Source organism: Lethenteron reissneri, chromosome 46 (genome assembly GCF_015708825.2).
Source record: "Lethenteron reissneri isolate LAM-NWPU_2019-01 chromosome 46, ASM1570882v1, whole genome shotgun sequence".
Classification (NCBI taxonomy): domain Eukaryota; kingdom Metazoa; phylum Chordata; class Hyperoartia; order Petromyzontiformes; family Petromyzontidae; genus Lethenteron; species Lethenteron reissneri.
The window spans coordinates 489355-515120 of record NC_083824.1 but is presented as its reverse complement, the minus strand read 5'-3'; the positions used below and the strand labels follow the sequence as shown (position 1 = coordinate 515120).

Below are 25766 nucleotides of genomic sequence, written 5' to 3'. Positions count from 1 at the left end.
GCCCTTTATTTTGGATACGGACCCAGTGATACGGGCATTGGTGCTGTCCTATCTCAGTGTAAGGGCGGCGTCGAACGTCTTGTAGAATATGGGAGCCGCGTTCTCTCTTCGGCGGAATCCTGCTATTGCGTCACCCGTCGAGAATTATTGGCTATCGTCCATTTTGTTCGCCAATATCGGCCTTACCTATACGGCAGTAAGTTCATTGTGTGCACGGACCATACGGCCTTGCAATACTTTTTGAAAGTCGACCAGCCCTCGGGCCAGCTGTCGCGATGGTTGGAAACTTTACAGGAGTTCTCGTTTGACATTCAGTACCGTAAGGGTTCTCGTCACGGTAATGCGGACGCGCTCTCTCGACTGCCGCATGTACCGCCTGCGCATGTGCCTCGGGCACAAATCGGTGCACGCGGCCCCCTCAGCTACTTCGGCCTGTCATGTCCGCGGTGGATAAGTCCACGGACTCGACCTGTCCTGAGCCGGCTGATTGGGTTTTAAACTTGCCGCGTTCCGTTTGCGTCCGCGAACAGTTGTTGGATGATTCGCTTGCAGCTTTGCGGGGTCAGGCGAGCAAGTCTAAGGGGTGCCCGTCGTCGGATGGGGTTCCTGGGGCGGCTCTCCGGGACAGATTGCTTGTGTGGAGGGATGATTTGCGGGGCCGTTGGCGCCTGGATAGTCTTATTTGAAAAAGTTACTTGGGTGACCAAAATGACAAGCGAACCAAATCATTAAAGTACAGCAACAAAATATAAATCAAAAGAAAAAAACAACACTACCACATGAGCAATAAAAAATATTCTGAATTTAACTCGTAGTTAAATAAAAAATTATATATTAAATTCCCTGCAGTGCTAATCGGCTCGTACAGGTTACCTCCAGGTTGATCACAGCGGACGTGCGGGTCAACTCACGTAGATGCTGGCCTGCACGCACGCCTCAGCGCCCGTGCACTCGATGGAGATCTCAGGTGGCGCGCCGCCTAGGCACTCGGCGACGCGATGCGCCATGTCCTGCGGGCCGCCCAAGGAGGCCTCGGCCTCGCTGCCCGCCCCCGACAGGAGGACGAAGTCGGCGCCCAGCTCCCGCGCCTTCGCCAGACGCTCGCTCGACAGGTCTGCAAAAATGAAGAGTGGTTACCCACATACGTGCCAAAGAAGTTCAACATACGTACGCACGAGCCTCTCAACGCAGCGGATCGCAAACTGCGGTAAAGCCCTTTCGGGGAGGCCACAGGCTGCCGTGTGGATCGTTACATAATACCTGTGGTGGTGACGATGATAGTCGTAGTGATAATTGATGACTGTTTATGATGGTGATTGCTATGATGGTAAGGAGTGATGACAATGATAGTGATGAAGATGACAATTATGACAGTGGAAAGCATGATGATGGTCAAAGTGATGATGGTGGCTATTACGATTATGATGGAAGCTATGTACCTGTGATGACCACCTTTGCCGCCCCCATCGCTTTGGCCACGAGGAGGCACACGAGCCCAATGGGACCTGAGGGAGGTGGATCAAAGAGGTGACATCGCTCCCCACGTCTCCACAATGTTTCGAATAAATAATACTGATTCCACAGTACCCTCATTCAGACTGCGTGAGGTGAGTTCGTGCAAGGTCAGGTGAGGTGTGATAAGGTTAGGTGCGTAACCAGATGAGGTGTGGTCAAGTAAGGTAAGAAACCAGGTGAGTAGTAACCAGATGAGACCAGGGGAAGTTATTGTCCAGATGAGGCATGGTCAGGAGATGAGCAACCAGTCACCAGGAGAGTAGTAAGCAGGTCAGGTGATACCAGGTGAAGTGCGGTCAGGTGGTAAGGGGTAGCCCACCTGCCCCGCAGATGAAGACATTAGCTGCCCAGTGAGACGCCGGCGCGGCGGCACGCGTGGATACCCACGGAGAGCGGCTCAATGAGGGCCCCCTCCTCATAGCTCATGTTGTCGGGAAGCCTGCACCGGACCAGCACCGCCATCACCATGGTTACTGGTGAAAGCCCCCACACCTCTCCGCCAACCACCCTCCTCCGTATTCTAGTCCAGGCACAGGACTTCTCTCTCCTTCTGTCTCCGTCTCTCTGCGAGGTGCATTCATTCTCAAGCCTCTTCATGCAAGGTCACGATTAGATGTTCTGCAGTGTCGCAGTGTGCTGTGATATAAGCTCAAAGAAACAGTGACACATAACAGTTCCAACCAGCACAATACAATCCCAAGTGTTCCCTTGTTCTAAGCAGCATGGGAAAATGCTCTGCTTTTCCAGTTTTGAGTCAGTGGTGGATATTCCTAATGACTCCAGCAGAAAATGTTTGTGGTGACCTAAGTGGAAGAGAAGTTGGCATCGCACATGGTAAGATGAACAATAGGCACATATGGATCCATATATTGATGACAATATATATTAACCCTCGCCACTGCGATGCAAATTGTGCAGGCTGCATTGAATTATTCAAGGTTCATTCAAATTATTCATTGAAATTATGAACTGATGTAGAATGTAGTCCCAACGCATTGAACAAAACCGTACAAACAAGACGGTCAAAACGACACCAGAAAAAAGTCTGCATATTTCAAATCGAACCACTGGCCATAATTATAACAATCATTGGAGGCACTGGGAAGGCGGCGGGGGGGGCGTGGGGGTGAACGACTCCGAGTCTACTGAACACTGGCGGCGCTCACTTGTAGCAGAAGCTGGCACTGTGTGTGTAGTAGCGACACAGGCTGCCGTGGTCGGGAGGCGTCGCGCAGAAGAAGATGCTGGGGGAGAGGTTGTAGCGACCGTTTTTGCAGAATTCATCGTTCTCGCGCGGCACGCCGGGCTCAATGGCCACCCGGTCCCCTGGGCACAAGTGCGACAAAGGCAACGATCCCCTGTATAGCCTTAACAGACTTTTTGGGGCAAGTGCTATGAGCGAGCACCTATGAAGGCCAGCACGGCACACGAGGGGGTGGGTGGCCAGCACCACACCCGTCCGCCTTTGTCTCCCGAGTGACGATGTTTACACATCGCACCAGGTACTCAATTGAAACCGAGTCAACTTAGGAGAGGCCCAGGACCAGTTCAAATAATCCTCACTGATGTTTGCCATGAAGGGGAATCGAACTCGGGTTGCCGGGTTCGTAGCATGCTAACAACTACACTACCGCTCCCATGAAGGGGTGGGTGGCCAGTACCACGCACAGCCGTTTTTGCCTCCCGAGTGTTGATGTTTACATACCACACCAAGTACCCATTTAAAGCTCCGTTGACTTCGGGGAAGCTCAAGACTAGTGCAGATATTCAACACTGATGTTGGCCATAAGCGGTAATCAAACTTAGGTGGCCAGGTTTGTAGTGCCGTACGCTAACGACCGCAATCCTGCTCTCCATGGACAGACGCACACATGCACATAGACATGCGCACACGGATGGACACGTGGACAAATGACGTTCAGAGCAGGCGATGGATGATGCAGGGTCAAGTCACACAGCAACTCCGAGCCTAACTATGATTCCCCGACAATGATTCATTACAATTGTGTGGCAACCTTGTTGTGAATGCATATTGTGTCACGTGTGCTGGGCCTATTGTGAGCATTTCGTAAAAAATGTATCTGGACCGTTGGCGTGTTTTGCGTGTATTGCGTGTATTTTTGCGTGTTGTGCATTCGAGCTCCATAAATGTCACGAGCTGTGAGCACATTGTGTGCAGCGAGTGCGTCGCCCGTTTTTTTCACCCACGCCACAAGTCTTGTGTGCATCTTGAGCACGTCTTGAGCATTTAATTTACTCTCTGCATGACTCCTGCATGTTATGTATATTGTAAACATGAAAGGTCATAGCTCCAGTGGCTTCCTAATATCGGAAGCATTCAAGACGGCCGCAGAATCGGATCTGAAAACGTGCGATGCAGTGACCGTCTTCATTCAATGGTTAGCCAAAAGCCGCTGCAGGAATAATATAATCATAACGTAAGCGTATCCATATATTGGGCGTGCGTCGTGTGTTTTGCTCAAGGTGTGCAACGAATCTCGTGCTTGTCACGTCGTCACCCATTTGCAAGTTGCGCGGGCCAGGCAAACATGCCCATCATGTATCGCGTTCACGTAACACGCTCCGCGAACGTTCTATCACAAGGAGTCTTGCGCGCGTCGCGATCATGCCGATAGTGCGCTGTGCGCGGCGAGGGCGCGTCCGTGCCGCAGACCAGGAACGAGGTGGGTGACGCTGGCCCCCACGGCGCACACGGTGCCAGCCGCCTCGTGGCCCAGCACCATTGGCTCTCGAAGTACGAAGTCTCCAATGCGGCCGTGCTGCCAGTAGTGCACGTCCGAACCGCAGATGCCCACCGAGTGCATCTTGAGCAGCACCTCTGTTGGGGGGTCACATGGCACAGAGGTGCATGCATACCCACACATTTACTATCACCACCACCACAAAGACAAAAATCCCCCCTGTAGCCTTAACTAACTGTAGGAGCAAGTGCTGTTAGCGAGCAGCTATGAAGGCCGGCACGGCACACATGGGGGTGGGTGGCCAGCACGTCTCCCTAGTGGCGATGTTTACACATTTCACCAAGTAATAATTTGAGACTGAGTCGACCTAGGGGAGGCCCAAAACCAGTTAAGATAATTGTCACTGCTGTTAGCTATGAAAACTTGTGTCACCACGTTCGTAGCACAGCGTGTTAACCGCTACACTACCAATCACCACACACACCACCACCACACTCACACCTTCACCACCACTATCACCGCAACACCCCTCCCTCTTTTCAACACTATCACTGCCACTGCACTCACACCGTCACGAAAAGACAAAGATCCACGTTATAGCCTTAACAGACCCAGGACCGCTTTAGATAATTGTCACTGGTATCGACCATTAGTGGGCATCGAACCCGAGTCGCCAGGTTTGTAACGCAGTGCACTAATCGCTTCTCCATTGCACCCCACACCGCCACTACCTTCATCACCACTGCACTCACACCGTCACCACCAGCGTGCTCACACTTTAATCACTGCCACCAATCACACCATCACCACCGCCTCTACCACTACCCTCGAGGGTTTGTGACGTGCACTAGGGAAGGGTGGATGCAGTGGTTGCAGGGATCCGTGTGTGTAGGCCTATTCGAGCGTGGGGGGCGGTAGCTTAGTGGTTAGCGCGATGTGCTACAAACCCGGCGAGCCAAGTTCGATTCCCGCTCATGGCCAACACTAGTGATGATCATATGAACTGGTGCTTGGCCTCCCCTAGGTCGACTCAGCTTCAAATTAGTACCTAGTCCGGTGTGTAAACATCGCCACTAGGCAGACTAAGATGGCCGGGCATGGTGCTGGCCACCCACCCCCTCGTGTGCCGTGCAGGCTATACGGGGGAGTTTTGTATTTGCCTACTTGAGGCCAAGGTGAATACCCCGACTAAAGCTTCCAAGCTAGCATGGCCATTCTGAGAAATACGGGTCAGTGTCAATCGCTCTGTGAGATCTCCACATGGATTATTTGTTGCATGACGGAACGTTGAAGAGAACTGGGAATAAACATGGGGAATATACCAACTATACTGAAACAAAAAAAAACCCATTGTGAATTGGTATATGTTGTTTGTGTTATATTATTCATGTTATAAGATGTATCCCCCCCTCCCCTTGTATTTGAAAACAAAAGTTGGTGATGTGTCTTATAATCCAGTTAGGTGTACATGTGTAGAGGGGAGAAATTCACGGTGCGTACAGTTAAGCGGGTGCAACTGAGGTCGAACAGATGTGCGTGTTGCAACATGAGGTTTGCACAGACAAACAGCCAGTTATTAAGGGGAGAAGCGAGTGCAACCGAGGTCAAACAGGTGCTACGCTGTGACCGGAGGTTGACGCCTAGGAAATGGGAGATGACGGGTGATAAGAGATGAATGGGGCAACTGGCGCCAGCCTGGTGGCAGCTTAAGTTGAAGCACGTGAGGGATCGGGATGAGCAGGGTGATATAAGCGCGAGTGTGTATGAGAGTTTGGAGTTGTTTCCGGAAACCAAGAGTGAAGACATCTCACCGCTGCAGCTCCAGCCGTCAACGGGATCTCAACCCTCACGCCGTCGCCGGCCGGGAGTTGGCTGAACCCCCCGCCCGGGACAGATGGGTGAGCGGGTCTGAGGGAGCTTAGGTGAGGGCAACGGTGGAGATGCGAAGTTGCTGTGTGCAGAGTCTCTGAGTGCGAAGACGCTGTGTGCGGAGTCGCTGAGAACAGAGCTGCTGAGTGCAGGATAAGTGAGGTGCAGAATAGATAGGAGCGGGGAGAAGTTGATATGTGACCGTCCAGATAGTTATAGGTGTGCCTAGAACTGGTGCAAGAATAGGTGAATAAAGTGTAAGCAGATGACTTGTTACAACGTGTCAGTGCGAGTAATTTTTGAAGACCACTACACATGTGTGAGACCAGATTTGTATAACTTGACACTGAGCACGCATTTGCAGTGCATCTTACAATCAATGGTTCACATTGCACCATTCCTGTGCTTTATTTAATTTATTTTCCTTTCATCCTTTTTGTTGACCAAGGTCATTTCTTCCAAGTGAGACTATTCTCCTGATCTCTCGAGAGTTCTCACACGGTTAGACAATATAAACGTTCAGCCACTAGAGGCGCTACCATTCAGATGTATGCCTTTGACAACTCAAGGAATCACCGAGATGGTGGGGAAAGGATGATTTCCTAGATACCTCTCTACTTTTTCCACTGCTGGACGGATGGGTGGTTTCATGGTTGCGATTCGGCTCTTACCGTTGGGGCCCGGCACAGGCATTTCCCGGTTCACCTGCGTACGCAGAGTCAAGGAAGAGAGAGTGTACCCACAGCAGTGAAGAACGCAGCCTGATTGTAAAATGCTCACAAGCCTGTGGCTATGTTCTAACCACTATTCAATTCTGTACCCGATGAGAAACCCCCATCATAAATAGAAAACAACAGTGCAGGCAGGAAAAAAAACTGTATTAAATCATGCATGCCGACTCTTGTACTGATTAGTCCTGTTAAGGATGAAACCAGTCGACAGTTGTCTCTGTCTCAATGCTTGCCTATTAGTTGGGTCACATTTTCTCGAATTGATTTCATGGTGATCTAAGACAAGAGAACCAGAATTCCGTTCTTCAGTAACTGTTGATGATTTTTTCACCACGCGTAAAAGACTGGGTGCTGTATGAAGCTTAAATCGCTGTAATAAGTCATTAATCTCGCCCACTCGGTTGACTGGAACAATCCATCAACGCAAACATAATGATTACTCCTGGTCTGTGCCAACTCAAACTCGGCTACATTTACCCCGGTTCTGTCTATTGAGTACTTTGTTGAGCAATGGTGATCATTATATCACTATGTAACACAAATTTTGTTCCTGGGTACGAAGTGTTGTTGTTTTTTTTTATTGCTTATGCCTAAAAAGTATAGAAAGTGGCTATTATTCCCCACAAACTTTGCTTTTGGAAATAACACTACCAGGAACAATTTGTTTTGTTACACAGTGTTGTGTGTACTTGAACGTGCATACTCATTCACCAGTGGTTATTCACCTCCTTAGCACTCTTATTCCTCTTCTACCATTGTTACGGTTTCTCATGAAAGTCACTCCTTGATTCCTCCACCCCCCATGTTGAGGACACAGTCTCCACCGGGCTGACACGGTGGCTGACACAGGTCATGGAGTTCAACCCCAACCCGAACGCCTGCTGCTGTATATTTGGAGTTTGCATGTCTCTCTCCCCATGGTTGCGTGGATTTTTCTCTGGGTCCTCTGGTTTTTCCCTCCACATTTAGAATCAACATCACGCGTTTGGAGTATTTGGCTGCTCGAAATTTCCATGTGATAAGCCACTTCGTTGAGCTATTACTTTGGCCTTACCTGGTAACAACTATGAAGTTTAGTTTAGACTGATTGGACTTATCCATGCCATGTTCAACCACCAGATCCATCATTCATTATTTTTCCTCTTCATATTCCCATATGGCTTTTACTCATTCCCCATTCATTCAATTCATTCATCATTATTTACTGCCATCAATTTAACTTTCACCGAATTCGCGCATCACAGATTTTCCCCCATTGCTTCCTCTCGTCTCTTTCATTCACCTCATCTCGACCATTATATTCACATGTACCATTGTTAATTCCTTGTAAAGCCCCCTTGGTTAAAGTGCTATATAAATTCCTTTAAGATAAGATTCACTCACCCACTCAACCATTCACTGACTCACTCACTCACCCACTAATCACACTGCAGGTCACAAACACGTTCCTCTCTCTGCTTCTTCCCTCACACTGCTCCACTCTGGAATTCCCTCCCATCGTTTATTTCTTCCAAGCTTTGCTCACAGAGACGTGTCAACGCTTGCATATTATTACTCGTGCTATTTGTTGTTGGCCGCTTGACATTTTTGGCCCATGCTCCGAAACTGACAACAAATACTGCCAACCTGCATACTCAGTACATAATACTCAGTAGGGCGGCCCGAGAGAAACAAGAGACTGTGAGCGGGAGAAACTGAGACGATGCGAGTGAAACACAGATACGTGTAGACAAGACGGATATATGGGGAGAGAGAGTGAGACGCAGAGAGACGGGAGACATGGAGAGATAAATTAGATTACTCTATATGAAGAGGGGCACGGAGACAGATACGAGTAAGAGAGGCATAGACAAAAAAGATATATACAGTATACAGTACAGAGATAGAGAAATACACGGTGACCAAGACAGACAAGCAATGGGAGCGACTCGCACGAAGAGAATCAGTCCAGTTGACATTTACGTCAACTGTTGGGGTATCCCTGTGCACGCGTCTCTCGTAGGACAAGAATGCACTGAGAGTGGCAGTACTTACAGTCGACAGCCGCATCGTTTACTTCAGCTGATCGCATGAACGTGCAACGCGACAATACACAGAGCTCAAAAACACAACTCACCCCGCACGGCCCAGCCTACGCAGCCGTGGTTCAGCATCAACCAAACTTACACCACCGCTGCCCATCAACGTCAAACCCCCCGGGACCTCCCTCCCAGGGCCGGCCTGGCTCACTCTACCGATGCAGGCGGCGCGAAACCGGCAGGGCGAGCAGCCTCAGCAAGCCGGCGGGGGATCTGAGAGAGTCTCCCCGTGCTCGAGTTTCTTACCAACCCTCGCTACGGCCGGTTACTCACCAGCCGGAGGTCTTTGGCCGCGTACACGACGACCGAGGTGTTGTTGAGAGCAGCCATCTCGTGGCTGGTTGGCAATGGAGATGGTGTTGTTGGCAAGGGGAGCGTGAGTGTCCGTGGTGTTGATGCTGCTGCTATCCTGCAGGGGACACGAGTTTGGGAAATGCAGTTTTGTGGGTTCCCTATAGGGAGCGCTTGAAAGATCCTCCCTTCCTCTTTCCCCATCCCCCGTGGCAAAGGTCGTTTTGTCAACAAGCCCCTTAGTTTTAACTTGTGTCAGCGTTTAGGAGTTTTTCATTAAACCGTGTTTACTTACACCGGGCCAGCCTCCCATTACACAACATCCGACTGGACATCTGTGAAAAAGAGCTTCAATATACATAAGTTCACTGGATGATGCATTCACCAATTACAACTGGGATGTTCCACGTTTGAAGCTCGATTTTCGTTCGACATTTGCAATATCATCCAAAAGACATAAATGATACACGGCGCCACGAAAAATCAGACCCCCCCCCCCCTCAAATATGACGTCACAAAGCTGTGCCCCCCCCCCACCCCCAAAAAGAAAACATGCTTCGAATCGCTTTAAACTACTGTATTGTCATTGTCGTGCGTATTTAATGTGGCGCTGCACTCTGATGTTGTAGGAGAAAACATTTATTAAAAAGTATATTTAATTAAGTAGAATGTGTTGTTTATATTTATTTAAAGTTGCGCATTTTGATGTGACGTCAATTCTTTCACGATACAATTACTTTTACTGTAAATCACATTTTTATAAATAAAAAAATGTGGGGGCCGACGCCCGCCTCCCCGCTCCGCTGAGCGGGCGGGGCGCGACGTCCTCCCCCTTCACTCCTCCCCATTCCGCCTCGTCGGCCGCCTCTCGCCGGGCCCCCGCCAATCGAGTGATCGCCCCCCCCCCCGCGCCAACGCCCTCTCAGAGGGACAGAGCTTATTGGCTGGCTCACCACCACCCGGGGTTATCTCGCACACGTCCACGTACACCACCACAAAAGCAAACGCGGTGGCGTGCACGCGCGCGCCTCTGCAGGCGCGTATTTCCCACGCACGCGCGAAATCACGCGCGCCGCTACAGGCGTTCGTTTTACACAAAGGCTAGCGCTAATGAAAACGGCGGTATGAATATGCGCGCAAACCTCTGGGTGGTTAAGCCCTATTCTGCTTGCACACAAAGGCTAGCGCTAAAAAATGAAACGGAAGTATGAATATGCGTGCGCACCTCCAGTGGGTTAAGCCCTAAACCGCTTGCACACAAAGGCTAGCGCTAAAGGACTGCGCGAAGTTGCGCACGCGCCTCGCCGTTAATGCTATTGCTGCTGCGTAAACAAGAGCGAGCGTTGGCGAGCGAGTTTAACACACCCCGCCCCCGCCTTAATACTCGCGCAGCACGGCTGCTCGGACGCGGGCGCGTCAGCGGCCGTCTATGTTTTAATACGCGCGCGCGCCTCGCAAACACTCAAATTACCAACACTACGCTGACGTTTCACCCACACACACAAATCACACTGCACCGATACTCTATTCTAAAGTTTATTAACGGCGCGTTTAAAGAAAAACCCTGTACGGCCCGGAGCAAATATTGTACGAGCAGCGCCTAACCTATTACTACCCAATCCCTTATGTGTACCCCCACTCTATTACTCACCTCACAGACGCACTCACGGTGTCGCACGGACGCGGTGGGAGTCGGATAGACGGCGATCAGAGAGGGCTCTGCCTAGGGTCAACTCGTAGCGGCACTTGTTAGCGTCTCACGGATGTTGCGAGCAGCTGGGAGTCGGTCTAGATGGCTGAATGGCTGTAGGAGAAGTTCCTTTATCCTTCGGTATAGTCACGTAGGTAAATAAAATAATAAATAAAATAAAAGATAAATATAAATAAAATGTTATTAATCTTTTATTTTATTTATCATTTATTATTTGTTATTTTATTTACCTACATGACTTTACCGAAAGAACCAAGAGTATGGATCCTTGCAGTCACGAAAATTTCAAATCTAGAAAGTTCCTTTATAATTTTTCGCTCCCCCCTTTTTTGCTCTGGGATTCCGAAAATTCAGGGTTATGTGACATCATCCTGCACAGCCAATCGGGCGCCTACCTTTCGATTTTCAAACGTTTCACGGCCGTTACCTAGGGCATTACGTCACGCTACCCCCCCCCCCCCGCCCCTGACTCAGCCGGTAAACCCTGAGCGGCCGCATGGTCAGTGCGGACCACGAAATCCCTGCCATAAAGGTAGGGCCTGTAATACTGCACAAAGCAGACCATTGCCACCAGCTCCTGCCAAGTAACACAATACCGCTGCTCAGCCGGCGACAGGATGCAACTAGCATAGGCAATGACCATCTCGACTGCATTCTTCACCTGAGACAGGACAGCCCCTATACCCAGGTCACTAGCGTCTATGTCTAGGATGAAGGGCAGGGAGAAGTGAGGATAAGCCAAAGGGGGCACGTTGGAGAGGCGGTCGCCTACTGTGACGAAAGCGACCTCCTCTTCCTCTCCCCTTTTGAACTTCTGGTTCTTAGCGGTCAATCCATGTGTAATATGAGGATATATCCGGTTCACTGATGTATCACAACTCGTCATGGTGATTGGCTCTGCCGGTCCTGGTTTACAGCCAATGGGGGGAAGCCTGGGGGCATGGCTCTGACGTGATGGAAAGGTGACAGCTATAAGGATTGGTTCTGCTGGCTTTGGCCACAGCCAATGGGGAGATGAGTCAGGGGCATGGTCCTGGGAGATGACGAGGGAGCCTGGAAGATTCCATGCAGGCTAACGAGGATTGGCGGAAACGTACCACGTGACCCGGGTATTAAATAAGGGTGGAGACGAACGACACGTGGTCAGAATGGGAACGAACAGAGGAGGGAGGCCACGCGGGAGCGGGGCTCCGAGTTGCCACGTGGCAGTGTGTCTCTCTCTCTATATCTGTCCCTTCACGCTGCCTATCAGTAGCGTGGAGTAACTGTAAGATAAGTGGAATAAAAGACGAATTCCAAAAGTCGCCTCAACGAGCTTTATTACATTGGTGTCAGAAGTATCTTCTGAGACCGTTTGGACGATCCTTCAAGATGTCCAAGTACCTCAGGAAGAACAACCCACCGGACCCTCCGTCGGAGGAAGAAGTTGAGGCGGACGAGGATGAACTGCTGGGAGCTGGAGAAGCGACGGCCTCGATGGCGGACGAGGGATGGCGGCTAATGGCGGAGCAGATCGAGTCGCTCCGCGCGATTTTGCTGAATCTGGTGACGGCGGTCGCATCTTCAGCGGCCCTTGGTCGGCCACGTGGGTTTCAGCCGAGTGCCGATGACCAAGAATTTCAGCGGGAATCGACATCCGCCATTGCTCCTGCCGCGCGGGGAGAGGCCTCCATCTTGGGTGGGGCGGCTGCGATGGAGCCACCGGACGCCATCTTGGGAGGGGCTGCTGCAAGGCGGCTGCCGGACGCCATCTTGGCGGGGCTGTCGCCACGTGGCCGCCGGACGCCATTTTGATGGAGCCATGAAGAACGCGGGAAGCGGGAATGGAGACGCTTGGGGCGTCGGACATTCACGGCGGACATCGCCTTCCTCGAATCAAGGAATTTATCGCTGGGGGCACTTGGAGTGCCTTCACGTGGTGCTTGGAGTCGGCCTTTAGATCCGTCCGATGGACGGAGGCGGAGGCACTGGAGGCGCTGCCCACGCTGCTGGATGATGTCTCCCTGGCGGTCTTCCGATCCATCCCGGCGACCAAGAAGAAGACGCTCCGTGATGCTTTCGCAGAAATGGCGGAGTTTTACGACCCGCCGACGGCGGCTACGAAAAAATATATGTCACGTCGTCGAGGACCAGAGGAATCGCCCTTGGCCTAGGGGGGGGCACTGTTAGCTTTAGCCATGGCCGTCTACCCCGACTCATTGGCTGATCTCCTGGATCCTCTCATTCATTCCCGAATGCTGGAGCTATCCCAGGAACTGAACATCTCATTGCCGGTATGCGGCCACGAACCGCTCACGTCGCGTTGGGTGGCGTGCTGCTTGGACGCTAAGTTCAATTTGAAGCGATGGGATCAGATGGCGGCGTGGACGGGGAATCCCCAAATAGACGTTTCACCGTTGAGGTGGTCTCCACGGCGAGTCGTCCACTGCTCTGATGACTCCGGCGACGATGACGAGGTGATAGCTGCTGTTCCTCGCTGGGTCCCGAGACACCAGCGGCGCGACCAGCGTGATGATAGGGTCAACCACGTGTAGGGCCCGGAACGAGCGACCGCCGGGCGACGACGGCCACGTGCTTCAAGTGTGGCCGACGGGGCCATTTCGCCCGGGATTGCCGCTGCCGACCTCTGCCTTCTCAGCTCCCGTTGGGTCGGCTTCCATCTCCTCCACCGGACGCGGATCCATGACACCCTCGGGCGAGTCGGCACAAATCGGACACCCGGCAGGTCTTGTCACATCACCCATCTACTCGCACACATTTTTGCGCTCCGGACGGAAATTCTTGTACACCTGTGTCGATGCCACACTCTACGACGCAATAGAAAAAATTGGCCCGTAGGGTGGTAGCTGCCGCGTCGGGCTCATCGACGGTACGGGGTACCATCGATGGGATCGATGTCCGTATTTTGGTGGACACAGGCACGTCTGCCACCATCATTTCTGATGTCATTTTTCCTCTTCTGTCTATTCCCACGTCATGGATCCGACCGGTTAATGACGCGTGTGTTGCTGCTAATGGGGGTAGCATGGGTATTTTCTGACAAGTTGATGTGCACATTGCTATCGGGAATATTACCACGGAGGGACCAGTGTTAATTTCTCGCTCACTGGCCGTCCCATGCCTATTAGGCACCGATTTCTTGCGCCGCATGCCTATTAAGATACTTGTCGATCAAGGTTGCTTAGAAATGCCAGGAGGTCGTAGGATGTCGTTCCTGCCTTCCCTGCTGGGCCGTCCGCCCACTGGTAACACAATTAACGCGATTGTTGCTTCCACGGTAGAGGTGCCGTCGGGCTCGCAAATGTTTATTCCGCTGCGTTACCGAAAGCCTTTGAATGCTGCGGATGGTGCGACGGGTGTGCTATTATCCCCGTCGAATTCGGTGGCTAAATCTTTTTCCCTGGTAGCGGCTCAAACTATCATTCGGCCGGGTCAGGCCCCGTTCATACAAGTGTTGAATGGGGGCCCGGACCGGGTCGTTGTTCCGGCTGGATCGGTATTGGCTCACGCCACTACCGATTTCACTAGCTTTGAGGGTAAACCACCCACAAAATTAACCACTGAGAGACCTCGATGCGATCGTTCACAGGATCAATGGATCGCGGATTTGTGCAGAGAAAATACGTCTTTGTCGACCACGCAAAGGAGCGCTTTGCATTCATTGTTGTTAGAATACGCTGACGTTTTCAGTAAAAACGATTTGGATCTCGGCCATACCTCGCTCTTGTCGCACCATATTGACACCGGTGCGGAGGGACCGATTTGTATGCACCCGCATCGTATGAGCCCTGCTGAAAGGGAACTCGTGCGCGGCGCGGTAGACGATATGTTGGCGGCTGATATTATTTCGCCGTCCAACAGTCCTTGGGGCGCGCCGGTGGTGCTCGTTAAGAAAAAAGATGGTGGAACGAGGTTTTGTGTGGATTTCCGCCGATTGAATAAGATATCCGTGGCAGACGCATACCCCTTGCCACGGATGGACGACTCATTGGACGCTTTGTCAGGGGCTAATTTTTTCTCCACCCTCGACCTGTCGTCTGGGTTTTGGCAGCTTCCCCTCGATGACGCGTCAAAACCAAAAATGGCATTCCGCACACCACAAGGCCTCTTTGAGTTTAACCGTTTACCTATGAGCTTGAATGCTGCACCGGCGACGTTCCAACGCCTGATGGAACTGGTGCTGGTGGGGCTGCAGTGGGAAACATGCCTCATATATTTGGACGATATCATCGTATTCATCCGCACGTTCGAGGAACACCTCCAACGCCTAGAGACTGTCTTTCAGAGGATGCGCTCGGCTGACCTAAAATTTTAACCAAAGAAATGCCACCTTTTGCAACGGTCCGTCCAATACTTGGGTCACATCGTCAGTTCGGACGGCGTGTCCACGGACCCTCAAAAAACGGAGTGTGTCCGAGAGTGGCCCACACCCACTTCAGTGGGCGACGTACGGCGATTTATTGGGTTTGCATCCTACTATCGCCGTTTTGTTAAAACTTCGCGACACTGGCTAAGCCACTGCATGTTCTGACGGGGGAAAATCAGAGATTTAAATGGGGCCCGGAAGAAGAACGCTCTTTTAAATCTTTTCGGGATCACCTCGCCACGGCGCCTACGCTGGACTACCCAGACTTTTCTCAGCCGTTCATCCTTGACACGAATGCTAGTAATATCGGCATACTAGCCGTTTTGTCGCAACAGTACGACGGAGTCGAGCAAGTGGTGGCATACGGCAGCAGGGTTCTGTCCCCTGCCGAAACGCGATATTGCGTGACACGACGGGAACTGTTAGCGATCGTACATTTTGTTCGCCAGTACCGTCCGTACCTATATGGAAGGAATTCCTCGTGCGCACTGACCACGCGGCCTTGCAATATTCGTTGAAATTGGACCAACCATCGGGCCAATTGGCTCGGTGGTTGGAATCGTTACAGGAATTTTTCTTCAATATCACGTACCGCACAGGTACTCGCCATGCCAACGCGGACGCTCTCTCCAGGTTGCCACCCACTCCTCCCTGCGCCTGTCTGATGGGTACGCACCGCTGTGCAGCGCTGCCTACCTCGCCCTGTCCGGTTATGGGGGCAATGTCGAACGATGAACGCCAGGAGGTACCCATTGGCGCCGACGATACACTGCGTTTGCCGCACTCGGTGTGGCGGCGCGAGCAGGAGGCCGATGCCTCTCTGGCTCCGCTGCGGAAACTGATCGGGAAACCGAGAGCTCATTTGGCGGGATGGAAATGGCAGATGTTCCGGGGCCAGGCGGGACTATTGATGTGTACTGATGGATTGTCTGACCGTTCACGCCTGGTCGTGCCGACATCCCTTCGCCACGACCTGCTCCGCGCTCCGCACGCTGACAAATTGATGCACCTCGGCGTGCACAAAACGTTGACCGCAATACAGCAGGATTTCTTTTGGCCCGGCATGATTGTGCGAAGAGGAAACCGCCTCGGCAACATTATGTTCCGCCACTACGTTCGATTGAGGTATCTCGTTTCAATGAACTGGTTGCTCTGGACATCCTGGGCCCGTTCCCTCCATCGGCTAGGCCGCTAGGGGAAACAAATACCTTTTGGTCGGGGTCGAATATTTTTCTCGATGGCCTATGGCCTGGCCTCTGCCTCACCAAACTGCCGCGTCCATTACCGAGGCTTTCTTGAATGGTTATGTCATGGATAAAGGAGCACCCGAAGAGCTGCTCACGGATCAGGGACGTAACTTCTCCTCCAAATTGCTCAAAGATGTATACACTGTGCTGGGCACAAAGAAAATCCGCACTTCCCCTTACCATCCGCAAACGGATGGCATGGTGGAACGGTTTAACCGCACCCTTTCGGCCATGCTTTGTCACACGGTAAGTGAAAAACAAACCGATTGGGACTTGCACATACCGGGCGTCCTGGCGGCATACCGCATGGTTCCGCACGCGTCCACAGGATATTCGCCATTTTTTCTGATGTATGGCCGTGAGAATGTACCCCCTATTGATGTGCAACTGGGTACGGCGGGTAAACAACCATCCCCTTCCTTGCCTGATCACGTACAGGACTCACTTAAACGGGTTACAGAGGCGCGAGAGGCCGCCAGATGTGCGACGACCCGTACGCAGGCAAGGAACGAGAGGTATGCGCGTCGATCGCGAACTGACATGCCTTGGTCGGTGGGCGATCTGGCATGGCTCCATTGCCCTCAGGTGCCAGTGGGAACTTCCCTAAACTGCACAGGCCTTGGCGGGGGCCTGTGAGGCTGGTGGACATTCGGAACCCCCAGAGTGTTCGCATCCAGTACGGCCAACGTCGTTGGTATGTCCATTCGTCGCGACTCAAACCCTACGTTGACCCGCGTGCTGGCCCCTCATCTCCACTTGTTGACCTGCCGGGGTCTGGCGTGCCGAATGTGCCACTTGCCTCGCCTGTTGATCCTCAGCGGGGCTGTGTTGTACCCCTCACAGATGAACAGGTTTTGAGGGACAACGAGACCCCGGACATCCCTCCTCCAACGGGACCTATCCCAGATACGACCGGAACCGAACATTCTTCTTCTTCTTCTCCACGGCAACCACCTCCTGCAGATTGGGTGGCGAGGCGATCATGCGCGAAAAACGAAGAGGGTCCTGCGTCGCATACGCGGTCGAAATCTCTTCCGTTTCGTTAGTAATGATTGCCTTGCGGTCTGTTACCCTGTTGTTATTGCGCTACAGGGGCACCCTAATGTATGTCTGTTGTTAATGTTTTTAATTCCTCGGTGCGTAGACGCCTGCTCTCTCCCCTTACCTTGTTAATGCGTCTCAGACGCCCTAATATTTATCCAAATTGGATTCGGCTTGTCACCCTTTTCCCAGCCGAGACGGCTGACTTTTTACACCGGGGGGGGGGGGGGGGTGGTGATGTAATATGAGGATATATCCGGCTCACTGACGTATCACAACTCGTCATGGTGATTGGCTCTGCTGGTCCTGGTTTACAGCCAATGGGGGGAAGCCTGGGGGCATGGCCCTGACGTGATGGAAAGGTGACAGCTATAAGGATTGGTTCTGCTGGCTTTGGCCACAGCCAATGGGGAGATGAGTCAGGGGCGTGGTCCCGGGAGATGACGAGGGAGCCTGGAAGATTCCATGCAGGCTGACGAGGATTGGCGGAAACGTACCACGTGACCCGGGTATTAAATAGGGGTGGAGATGAACGACACGTGGTCAGAACGGGAACGAACAGAGGGGGGAGGCCACGCGGGAGCGGGGCTCCGAATTGCCACGTGGCAGTGCGTCTCTCTCTCTATATCTGTCCCTTAACGCTGCCTATCAGTAGCGTGGAGTAACTGTAAGATAAGTGGAATGAAAGACGAATTCCAGAAGTCGCCTCAACGAGCTTTATTACACATGCAAGGGCTTTGCAATGGTCGCAAAACGTGGAATGAACCGTCAGTAATAGGATGCAAACCCGACAAAACTGCGCTCTTCACCCACAGACTTTGGGGTTGGCCAATCCCGCACACACACCATTTTGTCAGGGTCCATAGCTGTTACGGAACTGCTCATAATGTGCCCCAAGTACCGTACCGAGGTTTGAAATAGATTACATTTAGCGGGTTTCAATTTCAAATAACCAGAACGTACCCTGGATGACACCGTACGCAACCGTTGCAAATGCTCCTCGAACGTACGACCGAACACGATCACATCATCCAAATAAATGAGGCACGAGTCCCATTGCAATCCTGCTAGAACCAACTCCATGAGCCTCTGGAACGTGGCAAGCACCGAATGTAACCCCATCGGGAGACAATTGAACTGATACAGTCCACGAGGCGTAAGAAATTCAGTTTTTGGTTTAGACCGCTCATCCAAGGGTCATTTCCAAAATCCCGACAGCAAGACTAATGTTAAAAAAAACTAGCACCCGACAGCACGTCCAACGAATCATCCATGCATGTGTAATGTGAGGGTATATCCGGGTGGTTGATTGATCACACCTCGTTATGATGATTGGCTCTACCGGTCCTGGCCCATAGCCAATGGGGAGAGGTCTAGGGGCGTGGCTCTGATGTAATGGGAAGGTGACATCTGGGAGGAGATGATTGGATCTGCTGGCTTTAGCCACAGCCAATGGGGGGACGAGTCAGGGGCGTGGTCCTGGGATCGTATGATGGAATCTGGAAGATTCCATGGAGGTTAACTAGGACTGGTGGAAAGGTACCACGTGACCCGGGTATTAAAAGGGGTGGAGACGGGCAACACGTGGTCAGATCTGGAACGAACGAAGGGTGAGGCCACGCAGGAGCGGGGGTCCAGGCCTGCCACGTGGCAGCAAGAGTCTCTCTCTCCCTCACGCTGTCTGTTAACAGCGTGAAAAAGTAAGACAGGAATGGAATTTATATGAAGAGAGTTGTGAACTGAAGACAAGTAAAGACCCTGATTCCAGAAGTCGCTTCCACGACCTTTATTACACATGTGTAGTGACATTGAATGAGTCACTGTAGCGTGTGCCGGGAGATTGGTAGACAATTAAATTAGGGGTAGCAGCCTATTCTACCAGGAAGAGCCGGTGGAGGGGGCTGCCAATCGGGGGAAGCGAACGGGCGACTCCGCCGTCACTGCCAACCAAGGGCGGGTATCGAATCCCACCAAAATTAACCTGCCGCTGACGGCTCGTCCAGGGGCGCCTTCCCTCGCACAATGGCTGCCGTTTCTCAAGTAATTTTTGGCTGCGGGTGGTGATTGGGCGGCCTTCTGGTGGCGGTTCGCCGCCACTTGCAAGCTGGTCCGATGCGGAGGCGCTACGTATTCTTCCCACCGCGCTGGACAACGCAGCCTTGGCGGCATTTTTTTTCCATTCCCAAGGTGAACAGAACGATACTGCGTCAAGCGTACGCCGAGTTGGTGGCAATTTTGACTTGCCATCCAACGCGCGGAGGAAATTCGTGATGCGGAGTCGGGGGGAGACAGAAATACCCCTCGCCTTCCGCAGCACACTACTGTCGCTGGCCCAGGATGCGTACCCAAGGATGGAGCGTGCAGGACTGGATTATCTGGTGCTAGAGAATCTGTTGGTGCTGGCTCAGGAAATTAACGTTTTTTTCCGGCCACAGAGGAAGACGGCCTGTCCTCAATTCAGGTAGCCCGATGCATCCAGGCCCACTGTAACTTGCGGCAACGTGCCGGGGTGGCGGTCGGGGCTGGATTTCCGGGAGAAGAGGGCAACCAGGAGCATCAAGAGTCTCCTTGGCTCTGTGCATCGGGTGGTTATAACCAGCGGGAGAGTGTCGGAGCAGGACGATGACGGGACGAGCGGGGGGGGGGGGGCGACCTTGCCTCCGCCATGGCGGGGCCCCATTACCTGCTTTAGGTGTGGCCTTCCGGGCCACATCTCCAGGGGCTGCCGTGCTGATTTGGGCCAGTTTTTCCCGGCTTCGCCGTCCTCTGCCCTGCCGGCCTCCATCCTCTGGGTCGAAAAGCAGGTCGCGATACATCACACACTCCGCCGACACAGCCACCTCATGCATCCCCATTGCAGTTGGTGTCGGGTGCACACGCCATCGCCTCTAATAGTTTCAGTTTCATTTATTTGGTATAACCCTGTGAGCCATGCGGCTCTTGACTCGGGTGCAACCGCAACAAAACAAAAACATGAACAAGAAACATCATGAAGTGAATACACGCAACAGAAAAATCCATGAAAAAACAGCAAAGTCTTTCAGAAAAAACACCGTATTTCAACGCTGTGTGCAAAAATCCCAGTGGGATGCAAGTCAAACAATAACAACCATAAGACAATGTACATCAAAGTTATCAGGCTAACTCTGTACTACAAAAACAAACATGGCTAAACCAAAACGTTTTCAAAATCACCAAAATAAAGCTATAACAACAATGTAACAGTGACCATAGGAACTGATTCAAATTTAACAATAAACGAGATATTATCGGTTCTTTCGGTAAAGTCACGTAGAAGGGAAATAATAAAATAATAAAAAATAAAACAATTAAATCCTCACGACGTTTCGATTGCAACATAAGCAATCATCATCAGGTGTGAAAACCACAGCAGGAAAATTGAAAAAAGTGGCATTTTTTTCTTAACGTTAGCACCACGGACAGCCGTGACAGACCACTGTTATAATTCAGTGGGCTCACATGACATTGACTTCTCCAAGACAGGTTCTTTGCAAGCCATCTGGCTACCATGAGAGATTCGTTAATGAGGCTATCCACATATACATATACAAACATAGAGACAATTTCAACCGAGAAGATGGATTCTGGCTTAGCAATCATTGGAAGGATTTGATAAACCATTTCGGGCCTTAATTGATTGTGTTCACGCTTACGGTGACTTTCAGACAGCATTCCATTCTCTTTCTCTCCTCCCCCCTCCTCCGTTCTGAGCATAGATCGACTCGTCCGTCAGTTGCTGTCCGTGGTGCTAACGTTAAGAAAAAGAAAACGCGACTTTTTTTCAAATTTTCTTGCTGTGGGTTTCACACCTGATGATGATTGCTTGTGTTGCAATCGAAACGTCGTGAGAATTAAGTTGTTTTATTTTTATATTTTTATTATTTCCCTTCTACGTGACTTTACCGAAAGAACCAAGAATATGAATACCGGCAGTCACGAAAGCTTTAAATCGAAAAATAAACGATATACATAACATGTACGACCAATCTTTGCGGCCATAGCTGGCTGCATGAGTCACTCCATAACAGCAGGAGTATCAGTAGCAGAATAAAAACAATTCAATACACCTTTAAAGATCAGCACACCATCCGGAACGATACATTTGATTTCAGGCCATTCTGAATAGCAGTGGCAGTTAGGGGTGTACAACTCCTCTAAAGCAGTTTTAGTGAGATCTCACAGGTAGTGATCCAAGTTGCAGTTTATTGACGATAGCCTTCCAGACCCTGGGGGCATCGATAGAAAAGGCCCTTCCTCCAGTATTTGTACGGCAATAAGGTATGTGAAGCTGGTAAATGAGCGAAGACCTTAGGTCACATTTGTTCTTCGAAACAGTGAGGAGATCCAGCAGGTAGCCTGCTAATTTTTTTGTAAGTACATCGTGAATAAATAAGATCTGATGCACAAGCCGTCGATCATTAAGAGAAGTTAGGTTTGACCCAATGTAGAGATCGCAGTGGTGGGTCCTATATCGGCAGTTAAATTCTATTTTTAAGGCCGATTAATAAATTGAGTCAAGCTTCATAGTGATACGGGGTACGAAGATAGTGCTTCGGTGAGTGATGGTTGACCGCGGGGGTTCAGACAATGGACCACATTGGCACACCGTGTCATGGCAGTGGGAGCAGGATCACCCGCGGTATGTGGATTTGTGCAGGGTGTTGAAGTGCGGGTGCTCATAGATACGGGGCATCCGCCACCATCGTTTCCGAGTCCAGGAGGCAACAGCAGCCCTCAGACATGCTGACATTGTGGGTCATGTTCAGCAAGGGAGAGGAGGCCTTGGGCTAACTAGCCGTGCTGCTTGGAGTAAGGCCACTGCACCAGAGCGGCGGAAGATGGTAGTGCAGGAAGTACGCCATCAGGAGGAGGTTGCAAGGTGGGCCAAGGCAGTCTCTCTTGCCAAACAAGGACAGTGGACTCGATGGGACAGTGTGGAGAAGAGGAAGATCAGCTGGAAGGATCTGTGGGCCATGGAAGCGAGGCGGTTGAGCTTTTCCATCAGAGCAACATATGACATCCTTCCAACACCAGTTAATCTTCACCAATGGTATGGTGAAGATCCGGACTGTGCCCTCTGTTCCATGCCAGCCAACCTCAGGCACATTCTCACAGGGTGTAAAACAAGCCTCACCCAAGGACGCTACACTTGGCGTCACAACCAAGTCCTTAAAAACCTTGCGTCCGCCCTGGAGGACAAGCGAGCTGCCACCAACTCCCTACCACCCCCAGCAGCATCACACCCGGACGACCTTTGTCCGCGAAGGGGCTAAACCACCGAAGAGCGGCTCTACACCAATAGAGCGAGACCAGCTGCGCTTGGCCCGCGACTGGAAAATGCTAGCTGACATTGGCCGGCAACTTGTGTTTCCTCCGGAGATCGCAACCACCACCCTAAGACCTGACATGGTGCTTTGGTCCCGTTCGCTCAAGAAGGTCTTCATCATTGAGCTCACAGTACCCTGGGAGGACTCAGTAGATGAGGCTTATGAGTGAAAACATCTGCGCTATGCCGATCTAGCTGCCGAAGCACGGCATCATGGCTGGAACACAGAAGTCCGACCAGTGGAGGTGGGCTGCAGAGGTTTTGTGGCAACATCTACAACCAGACTGCTTAGAGACCTGGGAATTAAGGGCCAGAGCCAGCGTTCGGCAATCAAAGCTGTATCGGAGGCGGCAGAAGGCAGCAGTCAGTGGCTCTGGATGAAGAGGAAAGACCCCAGCTGGGCCCCAAAGTGAGAGGGCCAGGAGGTATGTAGTCAACAATGCTTGACTCAGGGAGGAGGACGCCCCTGCCATGCATAGTCCCATGGGATGTTGGCTACCAACAACAAGGCAACTCCTATGACTAATTGGGAATGGGACGCAAGCGTAGGATTGATCACCCTGTCGCTGGCCGCCTTTGGGGAGGGTGTATAGTATGAAAGGCCGAAACACTCTAGGAACCAAAGGGTCACTACTGACGATGCGCTCCCCAAATTTCACCAGGCTCACTGTTCATGAACTCTTGGAAGTGCTTGCACAAAGGATAGTAACATCTCATCCTGTGTTCTTTGGAATTAGGACTCTGCCGTCGATGGTGGGTTGCCTCAGTCCTGCCCGTTGCGCTTAACCGAAATGGGAACTATTTTTCAAAGCCCCAAAAAATAGTCGACAATTTTAACCTTAATTTTTCAGTCACCCCTGCTCATGCAATTTCTTACACCCCTGTCCAAACATTAAAATAATTTAGTTTCCAGCCTATCCACGAAAGTAATGTTCTGAAACAACTGTCCTACCTCAAAGGGTCCTCCTCTACCGGAGCGGATAGTATTCCCGTCTTTGCTCTGCTAACTGTTGGTCACCTAATATACAAACCTATAGCCCATATTTTCAACCTGTCCATCAAAAAAGCATCAGTACCTCTAGAATGGAAACATTCCTATGTTCGTCCACTTCACAAATGGGGCCCTAAAGATGATCCAAATAACTACCGATCTATCTCAATTTTGTCCCCGTTGATGATTTTTTTTTTATTATTGAATACCAAATTAGCAGTTTCCTCTTTGGTTCTTTCGGTAAAGTCACGTATAAAGAGAAAATAATAAATTAAATACTAGCATACGACGTTTCGATTGCAACACAAGCAATCATCATCAGGTATAAATGAAATAGAAACACAAATCTAGTATACTTAGAAATGTAATGTAATACAACAGAGAGTCGGATACCATAACACTCAACACCCTACCTGGTTGATTACGTTCTTCCTGAGAATGCTAAATTTGAGAGAGAAATAAAACACAGAACCAGAGACATATATACAGACATATAAGCAGACATATACCACAGCCATACATAGAGAGAGACAAACATAGGCACACAGAAAAACCACGCCTCTGTGTCGAGGCCTTAAATAGAGAGAGGGGGCGGGGGCGGAGAGAGAGTGAGGGGTTAGAGAAATTAGCATGTCAATGAATGGCACGGTGAGTTGCACGGTGCAAAAGCTTGAAAAATTAGGAGACCTGGAGAGACACACTGAATTAAATAACCTATCAAAATTTCGAAATGTAATGTAATGCAACACAGAGAGCCGGTCAACACACAATTAACGCATATCCTGGTTGATTACGTTTTTCAAAGATTGCTAAGTTAGAAGTTAAGTGTGAAATTTTTAAAGAGAGACCAGACACAAACACGAAGAGCAGACAAAAAATCAGAGAGGGAGAGGAACAGCAGCCAAGACACACAGAGAGAGCAGAACATAAGAACGACAAAACGAGTGGAGACAGAGAAAGTACACTAAATCAAATAAACCTAGCAAAATTTCGAAATATAATGCAATACAACACAGAGAGTCGGCTAACATGTGTTGTATTGCATTATATTTCTAAGTTTACTAGGTTTGTTTTCTCTTTCATTTGTACCTGATGAGGATTGCTTGTGTTGCAATGGAAACGTCGTATGCTATTATTTAATTTATTATTTTCTCTTTCTACGTGACTTTACCGAAAGAACCAATGAGTAATTCCTGCAGTCACGAAAGCTACGAATCAAGTTTAAAAACAGTTTTACGTATTAATTTTGATCATTGGTGTCAATGATGCTATTTATTATGCTGCTGTCTGTGATCTTGCAAACTGATGTTGCTGCTTGCTTGATATGTGGATGCACATACGGGGATCACTCCTCTCCAGAGTAAAACCAAAAAAGTTATCCCACGACTTTTTTCTATTTGGCGGTATGATTGGTTTTGTTGTTGTTGCCCGCAATGAAACGGCTGTACGCCGTATGGACCTGAACATTCAATTTCCCTGCGCACGAATACGGAGTGAACCGTGATGGGTTGACAGCTACGGGATGGCTGAGACATCCTCTCAGTTGGTATTTGCTTTGTGGCGTTGTATGATGTCACGTTCCGCGCTCGTCTTGCTTCAAATTACAAATGACGTCACGGGATACATGACATCATCGGTGAACGATTGACGTCACGCTACGCGGGAGTTCGTGGGGGGAGAAGGGCGGGAAATTCGCAACCACGGAGGGGAGAGGGAGGAGGAGAAGGCGATGAGGGGGAGCCCTGAGGAGACGGCGGTGAGAACGACTCCCTCGCCTCTGTCAGCACGATCAATCCACAGCCTCACGACTCCTCTCTGTCTACCTCTTCTCTGCGTGTGAGTCTGTGTCAGGGTTCAGGATCTGTATCCATACTGGA

At 50.8% G+C, this 25766-nt stretch overlaps 1 pseudogene; it reads right to left on the bottom strand.

Annotated features, from left to right (window-relative positions):
• Positions 1–427: 427 nt before the first annotated feature.
• On the bottom strand, positions 428–9365 carry LOC133354091 (sorbitol dehydrogenase-like; annotated as a pseudogene).
• Positions 9366–25766: the final 16401 nt, after the last annotated feature.